The following is a 21,906-nucleotide window of genomic DNA, read 5'->3' as shown; positions in this document are numbered from 1 at the left end:
ACTGAGTACAAATAAAAAACACGACCCGAATCCTCTGTATGCCATGAGAATGTGGTGAAGCAGGTATTGGGGCACACATGGGAGATTTTTACATGCACTTTTTATTGTATGGTGGGGTGTTTGTTACTTTTGTGTCTTGATATGTCCAGTTTGCAACCGGTCACAGCGTCACAGTGCAGAATGAATTGTTAACCCAGCTCAATCTGGTGAACCTGAAAGGACAAAAGAGCAGTCTGTATGTCTGTCAGTATGACGCTACTTATTTTCACTTACGTGTCATTAGACAGACTATGTGATAGTGACGGTCAGAGAGCTTAGAAAGAAAGTAAAAAATAGATAGAAAATATATAGGTACATTTATGTAACTGTACTTGTAACCATGTATTATTTGTTTTACTCTGTGCCCAGGACATACTTGAAAACGAGAGGTAACTCTCAATGTATTACTTCCTGGTAAAATATTTTATACATAAATAAATAAATAATTCTCAGGTACTTGTTTGTATTATGTCACTATCCAAAATCCTTATCTGCAGTTCAATCCCTATATAACTATATAACATATAACATGATGGGGTAGAACAGGTGTTTGAGACTTGAAGATACACTTTAAGTTCTCTGTTATAATTAGTTTGGTGGAGGGGTTTTGTCATTTTGTTGTACCCACCAGACATGCCCCAGACAACATCCGAAGGACACTTCATTGAATCCATGCAGCTAATGATGAAAAGGTCTCTTGCATGCTCTTATCATTGGATGCCGAAAAGAACTTTGACAGGTTGGACTGGCAGCACCTGTTTAGGGTCCTGAATAAAATGGGCTTCATGGGTAACTTCCTTCAGGGGTTGAAAGCGCTATACCATGCCCCTTGTGCCCAAGTTAAGGACACGCTGCCAGATATTATAAACATTGCAAATGGCACACCGCAGGGGTGTCCATTCTCACCTCTCCTGTTCGCTATCCCATTGAGCCTCTGGCGGCCTCTCCTGAGTAGATCCTAATGTTTCTTGTATTCAGGTGGGTAAAATACAACACAAATTTGCATTATTTGCAGATGGTATCTTAATGACCATATCAAGACTGCTCACCTCCCTTCCTAACCTCCTCCAGGCATTGGCAAAGTATGGAGCTGTTTCACGGTTTAAAATCAATCGAACAAAATCCTTGGCCATATGCATAAATCTACCACGCCGTGCGACTAAACTTTTAGCGATACATTTCAATTTTAAATGGTGTGCAGATACTATATTATATCCTGGAATAAATTTCAGATAAATTTTTTTTAAGATTGTCTTTATCTTCAGGAAACTAAAAGCTTAGGGTCAAGGGAAATATTCAAGTATTTCCAGCTAAAGCTCTTCACAATGTTGGTCCACTCAGAAATCATTCCGACCACCACAAAATATTTTGAAGAACTATATGATTAAAGGTACCTAGACAAAGACCTAATTCTGATTATTTATCAGATGCTCCTAGATATAGACTATAACCTAAAAAATGTTTATATGCTGAAGTGGGAAGAGGAGTTAGGTGAGGTCCTGGAAATAGAGGAATGGATGTGAATTTGCGAGGGAATAGCTGTAAGCTCAATATGCACACAGAGAATTCACTCAAGCTGCTCTTCCGGTGGTACCTTACGCCACAATGGATGCATGGGCTAGGTCCAAATCAAGCTCTGCTGTAATGACAACGTGATGGTTGGGTGAGACTGACCAAGTTTCCATTACTATTGAGGATCATATCCTGAGTGGGCCCTGGGCAATCTCTGTATAGAAAATCATCTCTTTGCTTGTTAGGGTCCTCCATACTTCCATGCCCTAAAAATAGGTGGGCTGTGCAGAGTGAGAATTTGTTGGTGGGCTGTGTTCCTCCTGGACGTTTGGTGAAGTACTTCTAATGTGTGGCTAAAGATGACAACATCCCCCACACTGTACCCCTTTATTTAAATGTTGTGTTTAATGTTATTATTTAAGGGCATATACACAAGTGTGTGTTGAAATATTATAACTGCTAATGCCTATATTTTGCATTATGATTCCTTATTGTTACCTTTTTTTCTTTTTTTGTGTCCGATTTAAAACTGTGAATAAAATATAATTTGAGAAAAAAATATTCTCAGACAATGAGAATATTGTCTCGATTGAAAAACTTGTTGCGAGCTATGATGGGACTCTGGACAAGATGACCTCTAAAATGTCCATGGCAATAAAAAATGCCAAACGGAAAGAAATTAACAGCTGCAGTTAACAGCGTTGGCAGTGTCACATGGGTCATTCAGAGCTGAAAAAAGCAATATGCTGGCATTATTATTATTATCTGAACAAGCTCCTCACCCCTACCACATGCAGCACTTATCATCTGAGATCTGACTCCAAAAGACTGTTCATGGTCCCAAAGCTCAACAAGGTATCCGGCCGCTCCTCCTTCTCCTACCGTGCACCACAAAACTGGAACAACCTACCGCAGACTCTTACATCCACCACCAGTTTAAGTTCTTTCAAAACCAAAGCTGTCTCACATTTGAATCTGGTCTGTAACTGTTACATACGCCCATAATATATATTATCTGTAACTGTGCATGCAATGCCTTGTATATAATGTATACAGGCATACCCCACATTAACGTACGCAATGGGTCCAGAGCATGTATGTAAAGCAAAAATGTACTTAAAGTGAAGCACTGCATTTTTCCCACTTATCGATGCATGTACTGTACTGCAATCGTCATATATGTGCATAACTGATGTAAATAACGCATTTGTAACAGGCTCTATAATCTCCCCGCTTGTGCAGAGCTTCGGTACAGGTAGGGAGCCGGTATTGCTGTTCAGGACGTGCTGAAAGGCACATGCGCAGACTGCCGTTTACCTATTGGGCGAGGGGAATCGGCGCGTCACTACTACGGTGTTCTGTAGAGCAGAATAAGGGTCCGTACTCGCGAGCGTACAGACACGGGTATGGTGCTATTGAAAATATGTCCTTACTCGCGAGTGTACTTAAAGTGAGTGTCCTTAAACCGGGGTATGCCTGTACCATTTCACTTATGTAACTGTATTTGTAACCATGTATTATTTGTCTTAACTCTGTGCCCAGGACATACTTGAAAACGAGAGGTAACTCTCAATGTAAACTTGTAAAGAGACATGCCAAAGAAACCGTTGGAAGATCTGGTCTCATCACCCTGTACACGCCCTATGAAAATGCCCTCAAGGCAATCATGCACCCTGAAATAATCGTGGGAATCGCTAACCTCAGAGATACTTGGCGACCATGTCTGATTCAGGTCATTAAATGTTCATGACATAGCCCAACCTATGTACACTATTGTCACCTGAGTCACGTGATATACATGTAACATACAATACTTGACAGACAGCTGTCAATATTCTCAAAGACACAAGTACAAAATATTTACCTTTTTATGACATTTTTGTAAATTCTATTCTATATTCACATAAATGTCTCATAATCTTCATGTAACATACAGTAAGTGAGTGACATTATGTGTCATTATTGCTAAATTAACTCGGGCAAAGTGATCAATATTTTTCTAAACCTATAATCAGTGTTCGACAAACCTATACATTTGCTCGCCCCGGGCGAGTGGATTTAACCCCCGGGCGAGTAAATATTGGCCCAAGCAGCACACGTTTGGTACTAGGTGGCGAGTAGATTTTTTTGTGTGGCGAGTAGATTTTTTGGTGATTTGTCAACCACTGCCTATAATTATCCTATATATGAGTTGTATGAACATGTTATGCAGCATATAAGCACGTTACTACAATGAACATGCACCTCTATTGTACATGCTTTATCATAGCAGATAGCTTTATACGTCACATGTAAATGAATGTCTTCATATCAGAGTGCATGTCAATATGTGCGAGAACGAAACAGAATTAAAAAAATCTTTATTCTTAAATATATATATTTCACCTTCTATTACTGTATCATTCATATTTCCAGCAGACTCTCCCTCTCAGGCAATCTCCACTACCAGGTAAGCAAATAAAATGTAATGTTTAAAAAATGATGTGTAACTGTATTGTTCAATAGTCACCTACAGTACCTGCAACACTATATACATGCTACAAACAGTATACTGTATGACTCGCATAATGTCACAATACATTTGTGTAAGCAATAATATTGCTACAGTATGACAGAATAGCAACTAAATGACAAAATGCTGTATCTATAATCTATGTTCGTTATGTATGATTTGAGGCCGTTAAGACACATTTTAAGCACGTTCTTATTACTAGAGACAGGCCAATTTTGTTTGTGGATTTGGATCTGTCTGGGATCGACTGGTTCTGTGGATGTCTCAAAAACAGTCACTCTCCTTTTGCGTTTTTTTTTTTAAGACCGACAATCCATCCGCGGATTTCGCAATCCGATGACGGATTTTAAGAATCCAATACACGGATTTCTCAATCTGCATTCATTGTGGCTGTGCTCCGTTTTCAATCCACACGGATTCTCTGCATCTACTTCTTCAGCGTGAGGCACGCACACGGATCTGGACTGCATCCCACTGTGAGTAATTTTCTGCTTACCATTATCCCACATCATGGTTGAAAACAGTGGGAATTGTGCTGATACAGTTTATACTCAGCTCTAATGAAGGGAGGGGGTCCATAGGTGGAGAAATGCTCGGTGCTTGTTATCATAGGCTCTTACTACACTATCCACTAACAGGACTTGACAAACCCTCCACTGCATGAGCATACTTTGCCTAAATAGCACATTACTCTATGATGCACGTACAGTATAGTCCTTTTCTTCAAGCAAGTTTAGACACTTCAATCAAGTATGGATTATGGATGGCCACTTTGTTCCTCATTTGGAAGCACTGAATTATTGAACTTTGTTTCCATTTTTATTACTATTTGGATTCTTAAAACCCGTCGGCAGATTGCAGAATCCACAGATTGGATTGTTAAAATCCACCAGCGGATTGTATTCAATGGCGGTTTTTGATTATTCCACGGCTGATTGTGTAACAATCCGTCTGTGGATTTGACACGGCGGAACGGATTTAGAATGGAAAATTTGGGAAAAAAACGGGAAACGGATTTGGACTGGTTTGTCCATCTCTAGTTGCTGCGCATATGATTACAATAGAGTACATACACGTGCTTAAATGCCAATACATGTCATTATGTGAAGACATCACACATCATGATGTACTTAACCTTTGCTTCATTTAATTATATATAACCTTCTTATAATTCGCTTCAGCTACGGTGAACATCACTCCACAAGGTCACTGACCCCTCTTAACGAGGTAAGCAAATTAGAATATGTGAACTGTACAAATGTAAGTAACACTGTTCTTCAGTAGTGACATCCCACTAACATACCTTACATGTAATGTAACATACAGCATGCAATTGACAGCTGCCAATACCTTTCACTAACCAAGTCACAAATAAAATATATGATATAACATTGCCTAAAATATTATAACATTGTCAAATGTCAGACAGTAGAATAATGATAATAGCATGTTCTTGTATAGTACTGCTAGTTTTTACGTTGCGCTTTACAGAGACATTTTGCAGGCACAATCTATCTATAATCTATATTTTTGGTGCCTGAGGCACAGGGAGGTAAAGTGACTCGTCCAAGGTCACAAGGAGCCGACACCAGGAATTGAACCAGGTTCCCCTGCTCCAAACTCAGTGCCAGTCGGTGTCTTTACTCACTGCGCCACTCCTTCTCGGAATCACCTGTGAATAGCGTAAAACAAATAATTAAACGGAAAACAATATATTATACTATCTCATTTATTTAATTTTTGTATGTACAATATCATAACATGTTAATATAAACCCCATACAACTGAGCTTTATATACCTTAACCACATATTAACACGACCTGTAAATCAATTTATTTCTATTACAGTATAAAGAAACTGATAGAAATACATTAAATGCCATTTAAAGTTGACATATTTACGTAATATTATAAACCTGTTAAAGCATCATAACCTAACATTAGGAAACGTTACGTAATACATATGTTTCTGTTTACTCCATATACAGGTAGGTACAGGTTCACATTCAAGACGCCAGTCAGCAGTCACTGACCCTGTCCTCTCCAGGTAACCAAATGACATGTAACATGTGTAACAATTTCACTAATGTTATTGCTCACTTGTCACATTTTGTTACATGGATATAATGTTACAGATTGACATAATGTGAAAATACATCAAATAAAAAATATGTACTACATGCCGTAATAATTTTAACATTCAAAATAAGTATATGTCTGATGTGTAACATTATATCCCACGGTTTGCGATATTAAATTGACATACACTTCTTGCACACATGATTTAAAAGATTAAATACACATGTTTGCAAATGTTAATACATGTACATTGGTGAAACCATCACACACCATGATGTATAGAGCCTGAACGTTATACATGTATATGCTATCTTGTTACAGGTCCTTCCGGACATGCTCTACGTCGGCCAGCTTGCCAAATGACACCCTCCACCTGACCAATCACCAGCCATGGATGCATACTGCAAGGTCACAGAGGCTATCCCGGTGCTCACCAGACAGCATGGCGATGCATGAAGCCCCGGTTCAGCACTGCACGCAGCTCTTGCGACAATTAAACGTCATTGTGCTGCTTGGAAAACAATGTGCGGAACAAAAATGCAACACGAGGAAATGCAGCAGATCATACAATTAAAAAAGGAAGCAAATGCCATTCCCAAAAAATGTTTCAAGGCTAGATTAGAAAATATCCTTTTAATGCAGCAACCAAAACGTAGTAAAAATGTTCTCCACCGCAATATGCTGGCCAACAATGAACAGCTCTGCTCACTCATAGAGCAGACAACGGGCGTTTCTCACCCACAAACCCCACCACAGCTGCGGGAAGTGGTACTACCAAGACCATTACTACAGTGCCCTCCCAATCCTCTCCACCTCGTAGATGTGGGCTAAGACGTGGCCTCACAACCAGCAGTGAGGCCTCCAAAGCTTTGGATGACCCCATCCATTATAAGCAGGAAAAAAGTGATTCTGTTCATTTGAAAAGTGTATTTGTGGCTCTATGTATATATGTTTATGTGTGTGTATGTATATATACTGTATATAGCAAATGGAAATATTACTGTATAGTCAATTGCATGTCTTAGACAGGTCTGCAACCCCGCCTTTCACCATTATCACCCAGCACACAGTGCTTCCACTGCAGCAAGGGATTCTGGGAAACGAGCACACAGTGCCACCTTTTTCTTCAAATCCACCTGACAGGAACCCATATAAGCTTATGCCTGCTGCATTACACAGCTTTAAAGCACAGCCTGGGTTAAGATACATAGCCAATAAACCTACCCACAGACAGCCGTTTCGACCTTTAGGGTCTCATCAGTGTGAGGCTGATAATACTGGCTTTGCAATTTGAAGCTTGGGATAGGTTTCACCACACTTAGTTACGTTATGGTGGGTAAAAAAAGTGACAAAAATCCTCCACAGAAAAGCATATAGCAAATGGAAATATTACTGTATGTTCATTTGCATGTCTTAGACAGGTCTGCAGCCCTGCCTTTCACCATTATCACCCAGGATACAGGGCTTCCACTGCGGCAAGGGATTCTGGAAATGACATGCAAATGAGCACACAGACCACCTTTTGTTTCAAAACCATATAACATGGTCCCCTATAAGCTTATGCTTGCTGCATTTCACAGTGTATCTCGGAAGCTCGCACAAATAGAAGCATTTCGTTAGCCACAATACGGTATCGACTACTTGTGTTTGATTATATATATATATATATATATATATATATATAATATATATATATATATATATATATATATATATATATATATATATAACAGTATTAAAGACAGCGCCCTTCACACACTACACCCAAATTGCTGCAGCTCTGATCAAATGTGGCAAGATGTTGCACCAAGCACAGATATCTAATTTAAAAGTTAGGCATATCAATATGTATATGGCATGAAACAAATAAATATCTTGCCTATAGAATAAAAAACGAGAAAGTGTGCATACAATAAAAAATGAAAAATAAAAATACAATAGAAAAAAATGAAAAAATGACACAGGTGTGTTGTAGGACTAAAGTAAAAATATAAATATAAAAATAAAAATTATATTGGCATGTAAAAAAACGTGTAAAAAAATTGCCAAAAAAGTAAACTATAAATACAATGAATACTTATGTCCATAATGAGTCCATGAATAAGACGATACAAAAGTCCAGGCTGCTTCTTCTTGGGCTCACCAACCTCCCAAAGTACCTATTAGAAAAAAAGAAGAGAAAAAGCGCCGATCCTTGTGTAAAATCAGATAAAAAATTTAATAAATCATGGACAAGACAAATGCACACTTACAATTTGTCAATAAAATTAAGGCATATTATGGGACCAGCCCATGCACCAGACTGAAGACTCCACAGTCACCTCTGCATAATAGCATCCGAAATGGTTCCAGATCTTGTGTCTGTAATTGCCGCTATCTCCAAGATGGATGTGCTTCACTTGAAGGGAGCTTGTTAGTAGCGTGCGGCCGCCATTACTCTCTCACATGGAAAACAGGGACCCGGAAGATCTTCACTCACGTCCTCACGTCCTCACACTGTGGACAAACTCCTGTAGTGCTCTGCTAACAAGCTGTTACTCTCTCTTCCAACTGCCCTGCTGGGCAGTAACAGCTGAGAGTAACAGCTGAGAGTAACAGCTTGTTAGCAGAGCACTACAGGAGTTTGTCCAGTCACTCGAGCAGGAGAAGGGAGTTTCGGACATTTGTCCCGCCCCCCGTGACGCACTTCCGTCAACGGAGTGGCAGCAGGCACCAGGAGAACCGGAGACCAACCTATGGTGACGTACATCCGGACACAGAACCCAGGAAGTGATTGGAGCTTCTGCCTGATTGCCACGAGTCTACGAGTATCTGCTGCCGGAGTTCCATCACCGTGCATCCCTGCTTGTTTATATTGGACATCTTGTAAGTAGGATTCCGGTTTTACAAACCGGATCCGATATCTGCTCCAGGCGTTTTTTAGTTGTTCATTAAATATACTCCTTTATTATTATTTGTCAGCCTACTTGTCATTGTTTTGTGTTTATCTTGTCCTGTAAATCCTATATGTTTGCATTTAACATTGTTGCACTATGATTGTCTTTCTTTTCTCTTTTGCATCACGTATGTAAATCCCTGCTGTGGAGCCTGCAGTTAAAGATTGGACTCTCCTCCATTGGACATTGTCACAATTCTTGGACTCCACAATAGTTCCAATTTGGACTTTAAGGCGCCGGTTTGTATTGTTGTTGATTATTTTATAGTGACATACAGTAACAAATTATTAACTGTAACTTGTCCAGATTAAATGAATAGCACAGGTAACAAGTAACACGTATACATGTAGTAAATACTCAGCTAAAAGAAGTGAAAAGACTCTGAGTGATGTACAGTAATATATTGAATAACGGAGCTTGAATTAATAGCTGCAAGGGAGCAGTATGATATCATAGGCATTACTGAAACATGGTGGGATGAAACTCATGACTGGACAGTTAATTTAGAGGGTTATTCTCTTTTTCGGAAGGATCGAACAAATAGAAGGGGAGGTGGAGTATGTTTATATGTTAAAGAGGATCTAAAACCTATTATAAGGGATGATGTCTATGAAGGGAATGATGAAAATATAGAGACTTTGTGGATAGAAATTAGTGGAGGTAAAAGTATAAAGAAAATGTTTGTGGGAATATGCTATAAACCATCAAATATTTGTGAGATTGATGAAGCTAAAATACTTTTGCAAATGGAGAAGGCATCAAAACTGGGTCATGTTTGCATAATGGGGGATTTTAATTATCCAGACATAGATTGGGGCAATTAGATTAGCGTTACAGCAAAAGGAAACAGGTTTTTGGGCGTGTTAAAAGACAATTATATGACCCAAATTATTGAGGAACCAACAAGGAGAGGGGCAGTTCTGGATTTGGTCATATCAAACAATGTAGAAGTAATAACAATTATTCAAGTCCTGGAACATTTGGGTAACAGTGATCATAACATGGTCTTATTTGAAATAAATGATCAAAAAACAGATTACTTGGGTTCAACAAAGACCTTAAACTTTAGAAAGGCAGATTTTAATAAACTGAGGTCTAATCTAGTAGTAATACAATGGGATGATGTTTTTGCAGGGAAAAATGTAGAAGATAAATGGACAGTCTTTAAAACATTGTTAGAAAAGCACACATCAGTGTATACCCATAGGTAATAAGTATAAAAGAAATAAGTCAAAACCAATGTGGCTAAATAAACAGGTAGGGAAGGAAATGGACAAGAAGAGGAAGGCGTTTAGATTCTTTAAGTCAGAAGGGACAGAGACATCGTATCAGAATTATAAGGAATGTAACAAAAATTGCAAAAGGGCAATCAAATTAGCAAAAATGGATAATGAAAAAGGATTGCAATAGAAAGTAAGGTCAACCCTAAAAAGTTCTTTAAGTACCTTAATAACAAAAAAAATGAGAAAAGACAATTTAGGACCCTTTCAGTGTGAGATGGGTAGGCAGATTATTGGAGATAAGGAAAAAGCTGAGGTATTAAACAAATTCTTTGCCTCTGTGTTTACCAGGGAAGAATCAAGTTCAATAGTAGTGCCGCAGGAGGAAGCCAAAACCTCCATATTAATGAACAATTGGTTAACTGAGGAAGAAGTTCATAAGCGACTTGAAAAAATTAAAGTAAATAAGGCACCTGGCCCCGATGGCATACATCCAAGAGTTCTCAAGGAGTTAAGCTCAGTAATAGCAAAACCATTATATTTAATATTCAAGGACTCAATTTCCACAGGCTCAGTTCCACAAGATTGGCGTAAAGCAGATGTGGTGCCTATATTTAAAAAGGGAGCTAGATCACAACCGGGAAATTACAGACCTGTAAGCCTGACTTCAATAGTAGGGAAACTACTTGAAGGTTTAATACGGGATAATATTCAGGAATACCTAATGGAAAACAAAATTATTAGTAATAGTCAGCATTGATTTATGAAGCATAGATCTTGCCAAACTAACCTTATTTGTTTCTTTGAGGAGGTAAGTAGGAATTTAGACCAGGGTAATGCAGTTGATGTGGTCTACTTAGATTTTGCAAAGGGTTTTGATACGGTTTCACACAAGAGGTTGGTGTACAAAATAAAGAAAATTGGACTGAGTAATAATATATGCACCTGGATTGAAAACTGGTTAAAGGACAGACAACAGAGGGTTGTCATAAATGGAACTTTTTCAGGTTGGGCTAAAGTCGTGAGTGGAGTACCTCAGGGATCGGTACTGGGACCCCTGCTTTTTAACTTGTTTATTAATGACCTTGAGGTTGGGATCGAGAGCAAAGTCTCCATCTTTGCTGATGATACTAAATTGTGTATGGTAATAGAATCAGAGCAGGATGTAATTTCTCTTCAGAAGGACTTGGAGAGACTGGAAACGTGGGCAGGTAAATGGTAGATGTGGTTTAAAACAGATAAATATAAGGTTATGCATTTGGGATGCAAGAATAAAAAGGCTACTTACAAATTAAATGGAGATATATTGGGGGAATCCTTGATGGAGAAGGATTTAGGAGTGCTTGTAGACAGCAGGCTTAGCAATAGTGCCCAGTGTCATGCAGTAGCTGCAAAGGCAAACAAGATCTTATCTTGCATCAAACGGGCAATGGATGGAAGGGAAGTAAACAGAATTATGCCCCTTTACAAAGCATTAGTAAGACCACACCTTGAATATGGAGTACAATTTTTGGGCACCAATCCTAAGAAAAGACATTATGGAACTAGAGAGAGTGCAGAGAAGAGCCACCAAATTAATAAAGGGGATGGACATTCTAACTTATGAGGAGAGGCTAGCTAAATTAGATTTATTTACATTAGAAAAGAGGCGTCTAAGAGGGGGTATGATAACTATATACAAATATATTCAGGGACAATACAAGGAGCTTTCAAAAGAACCATTCATCCCACGGGCAGTACAAAGGACGGGGCCATCCCTTAAGGTTGGAGGAAAGGAAATTTCACCAGCAACAAAGGAAAGGGTTCTTTACAGTAAGGGCAGTTAAAATGTGGAATTCATTACCCATGGAGACTGTGATGGCAGATACAATAGATTGTTCAAAAAAAGGTTGGACATCTTTTTAGATGGGAAAGGTATACAGGGATATACACTGGCGACACAGTTTATTCGAGCTGGGCTAGTCCCACGAATTCGGGTATACCCGGGTGTATTGAGGTTTGTGACTGTTTTCTGCCCGAGTGCATTGAGGTATTTTCCAGCCAGGGATTGAAGCATTTTATTCCCGCTGGCTGCAATACTGCACAGTATATATATATATACTGCATTACAATTCATGAATTTATGCCATCTGGTAGAAACGCGAAGCATTGCAGCCTATTAAATCCTAATCATTTTATTTTAACAGATCAGCCGCCCGTCAGCCAGGCATGAACCCAGGCTGGGAAGGCAAACGCAACGGGGCTTGTCAGAGGTGAGGAGCGGCGCATTCCAGGTATCTGCCAGGTACATACTGGGTATTTGCTCGAATAAAGTGTGTCGGTGCAGTACCAAATAAGTATACATGAGAAGGATGTTGATCCAGGGATTAATCCGATTGCCAATTCTTGGAGTCAGGAAGGAATTAATTTCCCCCCTTAATGGGGTTTTTTGTTTGCCTTCCTCTGGATCAATAAGTAAGTATAGATATAGGATAAAGTATCTGTTGTCTAAATTTAGCATAGGTTGAACTTGATGGACCTACGTCTTTTTTCAACCTCATCTACTATGTAACTATGTAACTATGTGAAATAGTACAAATATCATAAAGGCATATTGTATATATCTCAGAAGTGTTAACTGTGACAAATACATGTAGGTACGTATGAAGTCTTATGAGCGTTGGTTATGATTTAATTAATAGTTATGTGCAGAAATGGGGATGGCTTCAGTCATGAATCTCAGAACTTCCTTCATCTATGCTGCGGTAAGTACTTCACTTACTACTACAGGCCAACATTGATTACCAATGTGACTATGTAGACCCCCACTTAGAGGGCCCACCTATCCACAGTAATAATCAATGGTTTCATGTGTATTTTTAATGTTATTATTTATTACACCTTTTTTTTTGCATTTTTGTTATGCTTAATGCCCAAAACGTCATTTGGTTAATATGGATATTGGGAATTAATCTAGAGGGGAGGAGGGGGGTGTAGGTTTGTTAGTGGGGTGGAGTGTAGTTACCACAGGGAGGGTGGTTAGGACTCCTGGGGGGGGGGGGGTGGCGGGATAGATTAACCCCTTCATTACCTTAGCGGTAAGTAAAGCATTGCATGACAGTGTTTTTCTAGCCACTAAGGTGGGCAAGGGGGGTATGTAATATCATTTAATGCATAATATTAACCCCTTAGTTGTCAGATAGTAATGGAAACCAAAATTATTTGACCGGTGGGCAACTAAGGGGTTAACATGTACCGTCATATCTTTGAATGACTATTTTATCATCTATTTCAGGTTGGTTTATCTCCTCCGACGCGTTGACATGGCAATGTGTCACCATTTGACGCCGTGTTGTCATGGCAAGGCGTCATCACTATCACTATCATCACTATCAGAAGATGCAGGAGGAGAAGCCAGATAAAATGTGAGAGGCAGCAACAGAGGCCCGCCCCGGCAATCAATGTAAATGTTGTGGGGAAGTGTGAGACCTCAATGTGTGAGGCTCGCTTCAGCGGCCCCCATAGAAAAATGTACCTATTTCTTTCGGTGCAACGGTACCGCGTGCTATTTACTGTACAAATGTTTGACTTATTTTTGGCGATAATTGCGCATTTTTACGTTACCACAGCTTGATGTATCCGAGCATGGCCGCAGACAGATTTCCCGGGGCCCAGGACTGGAGTTATGGTCGGGTCCCCCCCTCCCATTTCACACCTCACGATCCCCCTCTATTTCCCACCCTCTTCCTATGTATTTCTCTCCCCTCCATCTCACTCCCTCTTCTTCACTCACCCTCTCAATCTCCCCCCCACCTCACATGTATTTCTCTCCACTCCGTCTCACCTCCTCTCACTCTCCTCCTCCGCCTTGCATGGATTTCTCTCCCCTGTGTCTCACGCTTACTCCCTATTTTCCTCCCTCCCTCCCTCCCTCCCTCCCTCCCTCACCCTCTCTCTCCTCTCACTCGCCTCCACCTTCCATCAATTACCCTACTCTCACTCAATCTCCCCCACAAAATTCATACCAAATCCACCCCACCACCCTAAATACATATAACCCCACCCCCCAATACATAATAAAATACACCCATACTACACCCAAATACATAATAAAAATATACCCAACCCTTACTACATAATAAATATACATGCAACCCGCGCACCCAATATATATTAAAGATACATCCCCCCCATACATATAAAAAATATACCCCGACCATATATTAAAAATACACCTCCCCCAATATATATCAAATACACATCCCACCCCCAATACATATAAAAAATACACATTCCACCCCCAATACATACAAAAATACATCCCCAATACACATAAAAAATACTCACAGCCCCCTAACACATATAAAAAATAGACCCCAATATATATAAAAATACACCTACCACCTCCAATACATATAAAAATACACCCCCAATACATATAAAAAATCCCACCCCCCCAATACATAGAAAAAAAATAGACTTACCTTGTGGATGGTCAGGCCAGGCCCGGTGTCTGTGGAGGGCCCGGCTGGTGCTGCACCCTACCTCTGGTAAGGCTTGGCCGCAGAGGCGGCTTTACCCAGCTGCCGACCTCTTCCTAACTCTGTCCCACACCAAGCTTCCTATGTCAGCGCACGTCGGGCCTCCCTCTCATGCGCACAGCCGGAAGCTGGGCCAAGTTTATTTCTGGCGCACTGATGTCATAGAGGCCGTCGCATGCCAGTGTTGGAAGCTGAGCGTTGGATAGAGTTAGGAAGAGGCCAGTAGGTGAGGAGAGCCGGGTTCCGGCGGCGAGAGGACCGGCAGCCGGGCCTGGCCAGAAGTCGGGCCTAACTTTCAGCGCCGGTCTGCCGGGCTCCCTGCAGCCACCGGCCCGGGAGATATGTCCCTGCTGTCCCCCCCTGTTAGCAGCCCTGTATCCGGGCCATTGTGTCTGGTGGGCTGTTATGGACACGTGGGGTTTTGTAAACAAGGTGCTCCGTTTATTTTCAGGTTTGGGAAAATGTGCACAATATTTCACCTAAATCTTTCTCATTAATATAACCCACATGGCTCCGAATGTATGATGGTTAATGCCACCATGGACTCTGGTTTGTAACTAGCATCGCTTATAGGGCTATAATTATCTAATGGTTACCCAGCTTCATGATGATTGCTTCCCTAGTAGTGAACAGTTTATAAGAGGGTCCAAATGTGTTCAACTGCCTCTGAAGTGTTAATGTAGTAAGTGCCTTTTGACCAGCTGACCTCCACAGGACCCAAAGGGAGTATTGTGTTCTCAACTTCTGCAGTGCATCACTGCTTTTTCAGCTACAATTTGAATCATTTGAATATCACAAGGATGTAATCACAGATCCAATGAAAAACCTTCCCAAAAGGCAAATGTCAGGGGAGAAGATGTTAATGCTAATCTAAAATTGTCCAACAGACAGCAGTGATACATGTGCGCGATCTACCTATGGGGGTATTATAATAACTCGAGAATGTCACCATCATCGGTAAAATGAATACCAGTGGCTTACAACAAACCCCATCCGTGTCCATGTTCAGATACCTCGCACAGGCTCGTCTCCTTAAGTGATTTTGTTAGATTTAGTGCTACTCTTGACCATGTGGGACTCCGAGAGGGATTTGTCTGAGCTACATCAAACTATTGAGTACAGACGCATCCTAAGAAGTGCGTGTATCAATATCATAGATGAAATGCTCAGTCAGTGAAAGTTTCCTCTAGAGATAATAATTATAGTTTCATTAGCTTAAACAAGCCATTAGTCTGAACCGCTGTACACAAATCATGATGCTGAAGGGGATTCCTTTCTAGCCTGAGCGATGTACACGTTTATTACTTTTGAAATTGCCTTTCTCTTTTTACCATGTGTGGTTTTAATCAATGGTCTGCCTTTTAAATAGGGCAACCGCACACTTCCCAGTCTGCAGGGCACATACACTCCTGCCATTTAATCTCCTCTCTATGAGAGAGGCCTGAATAGCAATGCAATGCTGGTCTCTCTAGAAGAGGTCACAGGTGGAACTGGAGGTGGATGTGTGTATTTTGGAGGCTCCAAAAACCTTTTCACATAATGACATAATTAATTTAAAATTCTACTGTTTGGGGCCAGATTCCTTCAGATAATCTGACTTCACACCTGTAACATTGAGGACATGACGTGGTCCTCATACTTCTCGATCTGTCGGCTGCATTTAACACTCTTAATCATAACATGATTGCCACTAGAATATAGGAAGTGGCGGGCCTCAGAGACACTGTGCTTGATTGTATCATCTCATTCTTGAAAGACCGCATGCAATCCATCCATATGGGACAACATATGGCACCATATACCACGGTTACATGTGGAGTACCACATAGCTCATCGCTTTTCCCTCTCCTGTTCAATATCTTCATTAAACGTTTGGCAGACCTTTAGAACAAGAGGACAGATTACATTTTTATTCAGATGACAATCAGATATACTGTATGTAACAGTGTTTTCTCCACCCGGTGGGAGATTTGTCCATTACTACGGTGTATGGTGCATATACCTGCTGGCAACAGGAGGGATGAGTCATCCGCCGATGGTAGTGGGGACACAGGAACAGGCTTCTGGGGTTCATACCCCACATATCTCTTTAGTAGTGCAGCGCCTCCATCTGCCGTAGGCTCCAGGAGCTGAAGGTGATCTGCCATGGTAGAACTTATTACCTCTCCCCAAAGTAAGGTCATGCACCAGGCAGGAGGTATATAACAACAGGAACGGTTTATTCACTCTGTCCCGCACAGTTACACGGCAGACTTCTGCCAGATGCAGTACTCTCAGCTCTCACTGAATGATGGTCCCTGGACCATCACTACATGCCAAGGGCACCCGCAGCCATTCTAGCTCTTCCCCCAACTCCCTAGCGGAGGCTGAGGTATGGTCCATACTCACTCTCCCCCAGAGGGAAGGTGCACATGGGAAGGCCCCAATCTCAGGCTCCCAATTGTGTGTAGTTTTCCAATTGAGCGGAGCGCTGTGTAACTCGTGAACATGAAAGAAAAAAATATATAATGGTGCAGATAGTACAACAATAGTGATCTAAAAAATATATAGTCTCTGCAATGGTTGTACTCACAAATGACAATGTCAAAAAAGACGTATCAGAGACCCTTCTCTCTCTGATAGGAACCCTTTAATGGATGCCCCCTCAAAGTGGTTTCTTGATAGAAATTCAGGAAGCTTGTGATATATAGATGGTCAAATTTTCTCCCAAGGATGTATAAAAAGAAAAGAGAGAACACACAATAGTATAGTACGGTCTAAAATTGTATTAGCAGCAATGAAAAATATGTATGATACACTCACATTTCAAATATGATATATGTTCGAGGGAGAGGACAGCTGTAGTTGGAGAGTGCCGGTATCTCCAGGAGCGGCGGAGCACTTCCGCATGCGTCACGTGTACCCGCGTCACGTCCTGTGACGTCTCAGGTCAGGGCGGAAGAAGCTGCCTGTTGTGTCCATCTCCGTTGGTTTGCCAGCACCTGTCTCCAATGTTCTCCCCAGCTCAGTCACCTCCAACAGCTAATCGATTCAACGCGTTTCGCTGTGGCTTCTTCAGGAATCGGATTCCACAGCGATGGAAATCATGTTATGATTAAGAGTGTTAAATGCAGCCGACAGATCGAGAAGTATGAGGACCAGGTCAGGGCGGAAGAAGCTGCCTGGTGTGTCCGTCTCCGTTGGTTTGCCAGCACCTGTCTCCAATGTTCTCCCCAGCTCAGTCACCTCCCACAGCTAATCGATTCAACGCGTTTCGCTGTGGAATCCGATTCCTGAAGAAGCCACAGCGAAACGCGTTGAATCGATTAGCTGTTGGAGGTGACTGAGCTGGGGAGAACATTGGAGACAGGTGCTGGCAAACCAACGAAGATGGACACACCAGGCAGCTTCTTCCGCCCTGACCTGAGACGTCACAGGACGTGACGCGGGTACACGTGACGCATGCGGAAGTGCTCCGCCGCTCCTGGAGATACCGGCAATCTCCAACTACAGCTGTCCTCTCCCTCGAACATATATCATATTTGAAATGTGAGTGTATCATACATATTTTTCATGCTGCTAATACAATTTTAGACCGTACTATACTATTGTGCGTTCTCTCTTTTCTTTTTATACATCCTTGGGAGAAAATTTGACCATCTATATATCACAAGCTTCCTGAATTTCTATCAAGAAACCACTTTGAGGGGGCATCCATTAAAGGGCTCCTATCAGAGAGAGAAGGGTCTCTGATACGTCTTTTTTGACATTGTCATTTGTGAGTACAACCATTGCAGAGACTATATATTTTTTAGATCACTATTGTTGCACTATCTGCACCATTATATATTTTTTTCTTTCATGTTCACGAGTTACACAGCGCTCCGCTCAATTGGAAAACTACACAAGATCTACCTGGACCTGGACAGTCCGCATAAAGGGTGTAGAGCTGCTTTTTCATTTTGTATTTTACATCACTATTATTATTCACTTTGTATTGGTGGAGGTCACTTATCACATTTTGTGATACTAATTGCAAATTATACATCACTGTCACCTATACTATATAGATTAAGCATTATTCACTATAGTTTAAGAAGCGCCCGGTTTTTAATTTTGTTTTTGCATATCCCAATTGTGTGACCTGCCTTCCTCAGAGGGGGAAGGAACTCTAACTTTAGGGTGGTCCTGCCCTTAAGTACAGCCAGGAGGCGACACCCTGTTGTCCCAGCTACAACAGGATGTACCATCCCCCTGCTGTCACTCAAGTGCAGTTCCAAAGTGGAGTGGGAAAACCCCATAACAACTACTGGCAACCTGATTGTACCACGGTTTACTGCCAGCCCAAGACAAGAATAGTAGCGATCAGGTGACCTGGCTACATGTACATTGGACCATCTAATAATCATAAGGAACAAGCCGATCCGCTTACTCAATGTCTTAATGACATCCAAGAATGGATCACTTCTAACCTACTTTAATTTAACCCTATAAAGATTGAAATAATGATTCTACAAGCAAAGGACCAACCTACCAATGAACAAGAGCAAGAGCTCAGGAACTCCGCCCTTTGCTAGGTGAACAGTTACATTACCAAAACAAAGTAAGAAATGTAGAATGTACTTTTAACAACTCCTCACCTTCGCTACCAACTGTGATAACCACTGGCAGGTTTCCCATTAGGCCACACAGGCCCGGGCCTAAGGCATCAAAATTCGGGGACAGCAGAATTTTGGGGCGGCATGTGCAAGCGGAGCTTGCTGCCCGCGCATGCGTGATCGACGCTTGCCTCGCATGCGTGGGCGGAAAGCACCAATTGTGCATGCATGGGCGGCAATGTGGCATCACACAGCATCACGCTGCCATGGCAATGGGATGGCAATGGAGGATGAGGGAGCAGCAGTTAAGTGCCAAAGGGCAGTATTTTTTTAAATCCGCCACTGGCGATAACCTTTATCATTTTTCTTGTGGCAATCTAAACCGTCTGCTGAATATCAATTTCTAGTCCTGAAAAAAGATATTACATTCATTGGACCTTCTGCCTTTTTTTTTGCCAAAGGTACCCCAAACCTTTCAGCCACACTCTTCAATGTACCTAACAGCTGAGAATATAAATTATTATCCACAAACAAAAAATCATCTAGATAATGTAAAATTGAATCACATCCTGCCTTCTGTCTCTCTACCCAGTCCAAGAATGTACAGTACTAAACATTCCAAAATAATAACGTGAAATTGAACATTTGATTGGCAAACAGATATCAACATAGAATAACTTGTTAAACGAACAACCTAATAGATGGTAACAAAAAGGATGAACAGGTAAAAAACGAAACGATGACTCGATATCTGTCTTTGCAAGGAGGACCTCTTTACCCAAGTCTCTCACTAATTCCAAAGCCTTATCAAAAGAGGTATAAGATACTTTATAATCCACTTTATTTATGTCATCATTCACTGAACCCCCTTTTGGGTGAGACAAATGGTGAATTAACCTAAATCTCCATGGCTCATTTTAGGTACAAGACCAAGCGCAGACCTCTACAATTTTCAAAAGGTATATCATAAAAGAGGCCCGCCGTCCTTCATAAAACCACCTCCTGTGTCAACCTAGCTTTAACTACTTCTTCATTTGAAAAACTGATCTGTCCCTGAATCTCTCTAGGCCCTGTTCTAAAACTTCCAACTCGTCCTTTTTTGAAGCACCGCAGTGCTGAATGAGCTCGTCCTCAATATGAACATTCATGTTTAAACTTGCATGCGTTATACCACTAAGTGGCTTTTGATAAACAACCAGCATACTCCTGCTCTTTGACCTGCCAACCCCCCTTGACCTGAGATGCCGGCCACACCTGGAAAGGGCAAAGGCCTATTAGGTGTCATTAATTGAAACAATAAATCAATTTCCTTCACATCCTAATTAACATCCTTCCTCATCGACTTCTTTTGACGAAACTGCTCATCATATCTCCACCAAGCCATATCGCCATAAACCTCATATCATGTCCATATAACAAAACGTAGCAGAACAATGTTGGGGCCTCTTCTCACCAATAACACTAGCTAATATTGCAAAACCCTGAAGTCAATTTCCAAATGTTCTAGCCAACGGTCTCTTTTGATCAAAATCTGATCTTAATTCTCCTATCTGCTTTTTCTAAAGCATCATCTACCAGCAACAAAGTCAATAAATCCATGAATTCATCCTTCCATATCTTCTCCTTTATCTCTAGAGGTAACGAACTAACAATACAAATATAAGTCTCCTTACGTGACACCGAAGAGTCCCCTAACCTAACTTGTGAAATTATTGACTGCGCTGGTGCGTTTGTTTTTAATTTACACACAAGTGCTTTAATACTCCCACAAGCTCCCCAAACTCACTACCTCTGCTGCTCTGCACCCTGAACCTCAACCCTTATTTCACTTGCCCTACTCCGCAGGCCCCTCCATGCTCCTCTGTGTCACTGCTGTTCTCTTCCTCAGCTTCCACTCTTTGTCGTCTTTTCTCTGCTCCATGCTGCAGGACCAGATCACTGTTGTGATCCAGAACATCTGGCATGCTTTCCATCAGCCATTGTCTTCCTGCAAACCCTGCCTCTTCAGCATGCCCACCGCCTTAGCACTCATCCCCTTGCTCGTGCCGGCACTTCCCTCGCTGTCCCTGGTTGGGTCCGCGGCAGGCCTGCAACCCGCTCTGCAAATCACTCCATTGCTTCCTATCTTCTTGGTTGGTCCTCCGCACTTTGCCCCTTTATGATGTCTGCGCATCTTGGGTGGGCCTGAGGTAAGCCTGCCCCCCGCATTACACCCCACTCCTCTGCTCCTCCTTCACGCAGGCCAGCCCATTCTAATCCTGCCACACGCTTCTGACCTCTCCTGGTGGCTGGCGGCCACAAGCTGCGCTCCCACAACCATTCCGTCGCAGTTCAGTGGCTCCCACTTCCAGGTATATTTTTTCCACTTCTTCCTTCAGATAGGCGTCTTCTCTTTGCAGGTTCTACCTCCACCCTGGATCTCAACCTGAATGGTGGTCTGGATCTCCTTGCTCCAACTTCTATGCTCTCCTGGGGAATAATTTCAATTTCTTCTCCTCTTACGCCAGGGTC

Source organism: Ascaphus truei, chromosome 6 (genome assembly GCF_040206685.1).
Source record: "Ascaphus truei isolate aAscTru1 chromosome 6, aAscTru1.hap1, whole genome shotgun sequence".
In the NCBI taxonomy this organism is placed as follows: Eukaryota; Metazoa; Chordata; class Amphibia; order Anura; family Ascaphidae; genus Ascaphus; species Ascaphus truei.
This window is presented reverse-complemented; position numbering follows the sequence as displayed.